The sequence below is a fragment of the Calonectris borealis genome, unplaced genomic scaffold (assembly GCF_964195595.1).
Source record: "Calonectris borealis unplaced genomic scaffold, bCalBor7.hap1.2 HAP1_SCAFFOLD_130, whole genome shotgun sequence".
NCBI lineage: Eukaryota > Metazoa > Chordata > Aves > Procellariiformes > Procellariidae > Calonectris > Calonectris borealis.
The window spans coordinates 132,501-135,000 of NW_027441518.1; the positions used below are offsets into that span (position 1 = coordinate 132,501).

The 2,500-nt window shown below is 82.6% G+C and overlaps 1 non-coding gene across 1 annotated transcript; it reads right to left on the reverse strand.

Annotated features, from left to right (window-relative positions):
* Positions 1–699: 699 nt before the first annotated feature.
* Positions 700–852, reverse strand: LOC142076975 (5.8S ribosomal RNA). Its single transcript, XR_012671469.1, has one exon. It is a non-coding gene; the product is annotated as a 5.8S ribosomal RNA (ribosomal RNA).
* Positions 853–2,500: the final 1,648 nt, after the last annotated feature.

Consider the following 2,500-nt stretch of genomic DNA (forward strand, 5'->3'; position numbering starts at 1 on the left):
TGCTGCGGTCTCGCGCCGCCGCTCGCGGCGAAAGCCCCAGCCCGGAGACGGCCCGACACGCGTCGAGACGCGCCCGGAGACGGCCCCCGGGGCACGGCCAGGGGCGACGACGGCCGGGCGGGCGCCCGGGCGCCGCGGCCCGAGGCGGCCGGCGCCGACGGCGACCGCACGCGCGGAACGCCGCCGCCGCCGCGCCGCCCCCTCCGCGGCCGCCCGGGGCGCGGCGGGGGAGTCGGGGAGAAAGGCGGTGGCGGGGGGGGGGCGACGGGGACGACCCCCGTCCCCGGCACAGCGCGCGCGCGCGCGGCAGCACGGCACGGTACCGCCGCGGTACCCACCCGCAGACAGCCGCCCGCGCGGGAGGCCGGGGGCGAGGCCCGCGCCTCCCCCCCCCACTCTCTCTCCCCGCCGCCGCGCCGGGCCCGACCGGCCCGACGCACCCTGGCGCGGCCCCGACGGGACGAGGCTCCGCCCAGCGGGCGCTCCGGGAGCGGGGAGCTTCGGAGCGCTCCCCGAGTCTCGATTTAGGGGGACGAAGGCCCTTGGGCCGACGGCGCCGGGCGGCGGCGAACCGCTTCCCCGGCCCGAGGCCGCGCGCGGGCCTGCGAGGCACCCCAGCCGCGCCGCTGCGGCCGCCGCCTCCCCACCCCGGGGAGGGGGGGGGAGGGGGGGCGGCCCAGCCGGCGATTGATCGTCAAGCGACGCTCAGACAGGCGTAGCCCCGGGAGGAACCCGGGGCCGCAAGTGCGTTCGAAGTGTCGATGATCAATGTGTCCTGCAATTCACATTAATTCTCGCAGCTAGCTGCGTTCTTCATCGACGCACGAGCCGAGTGATCCACCGCTAAGAGTTGTCTGCCTTTCGGCACCGCCCCGCGCGCGCGGGGGGGCCGGGACCGCTCGCCAGCAGCGGCCCCTCTCGGAGGACGGCCCACCGCCCGCCCGCCCGCCGGCCCGCCCCCCCCGCCCGCGCGGAGGGGGCCGCGGCGCGGCGCCACGGGCCGCGGCGGAGAGGCCTCGCCTCGCCTGACCGTACGAGCACACCCAGCGGAAGGGAAAAAGGGAACGGGAAAAAACCCCGAACGGCAAGGGCGGGGAGCCCGCGCTCCCGACTCGACCCACAGCGGGCAGACGCCCCTTGCGCGTTTCGGAGGCGGCCCAGGCGCCCGGGCTCGGCCCGGCCTCCGCACGGAGGCGGCGACGCGCCCGGCCGCGCCGCCCGCCCGCCTCGCTCGGGACAACGGATGCTGCTGCCGGGCGGCAGCAGCGGGGCGCCCCGCCGGACCCCCGCGCGCGCGCGCCTCCGCCCACAACCTGCGCCGCGCTACGACAGCCGGCTCCCCTTCCCGCGGCTCGCCCCGCCGGCGCCTCCGCGGCTCCGCCGCCGGCCGCGCCGGAGGCGGCGACCGCCGGAGCCCGAGCCGGCGACGCGGCACGCCGCCCGCGGCCCGCCGGACGGCGCCCGCCGCCGCGCCGGCGCGGCCGCCCGCCCGGAACCGCCGCCGCCGCCGCCCCCCGCCTCGGCCCCCTTCCGCGGGCACGCGCCAGGCGACGAGGCGGACGGCGCTAAGGCGGGGGCGGCGCCCGCTCTCCCCGTTTCCACGCGGAGACCGGGAGTGGGACGCCCCCGCCCGCGCGCCCGCCCGCCCGGCGCGGCCGGGAAGGGCGGCGGGGAAGCGACGGGCGGGGCCCGGGCCGGGACAGCCGCGGCCGGCGGCGGGCGCCCTCCGGCCGGCCGACACGCCGAGCGGCGCCGCCGCCGCTCGGCCGGGGTGCCGCCCTCGCCGGCGGCCGGCGGCGCGGGACCGCCGAGCGCTCGCCGGGGGGCGAGGGGGAGGGAGCGGAGCGCAGCGCGCCGCAGCGCTGCGACGGGGCGGGGCGCGGCGGCCCGGCGGCCGCCGGGCGAGCCCCCGCCGCGGGGGCTCGCCGCCCCCTCGGCGGAGAGCCCGCGCTCCCGCCGGGGGGGGTCCACCCGTTTCGAGGCAGGCGGGCCGGCCGCGGCCGACCGCGCCGCGGTCTCCTCCGCCGAGACCGGACCGCGGAGAGGGGGGGGCAGCGGGACCCCTCCCCGGCACGGCTGCCCGCGCGACGGGCACGGGCGGCGCCCAGCCAGGGGCTCTGCGGGAGCGACTCCCGCCCCTGGAGGCGCCACCGCCCGGCCGCCCCGCGGGTCGCATCGAGCCGCCCGCGTCTTTAAACCGCCGCCCGGCTCCGCGGCCTTCGACCCCCGGCGCTCGCCGAGGGAGGGCCGCCGAGGCGCGGACGCTAGGTACCTGGCCCTGGGGTGAGGGAAACGACCTGCAGGCCCCGCGGGGGTGCCTCCCCCGCTGCCGCCCTCGGGGGAGCGTCCGCCCGCGGGGGCGCGCCCGACGTCCGCCGCCACCGCCTCGTCCTCCTGCCCGGGGCCCGGGGTTTCCCTCAGTAGCCCGGCGCTGCGCCCGGGAGGAGAGCCGTGGCTCGGGCCGCCCGCCGGCGCGGGACGCGACCCGGCAAGGGCCTCG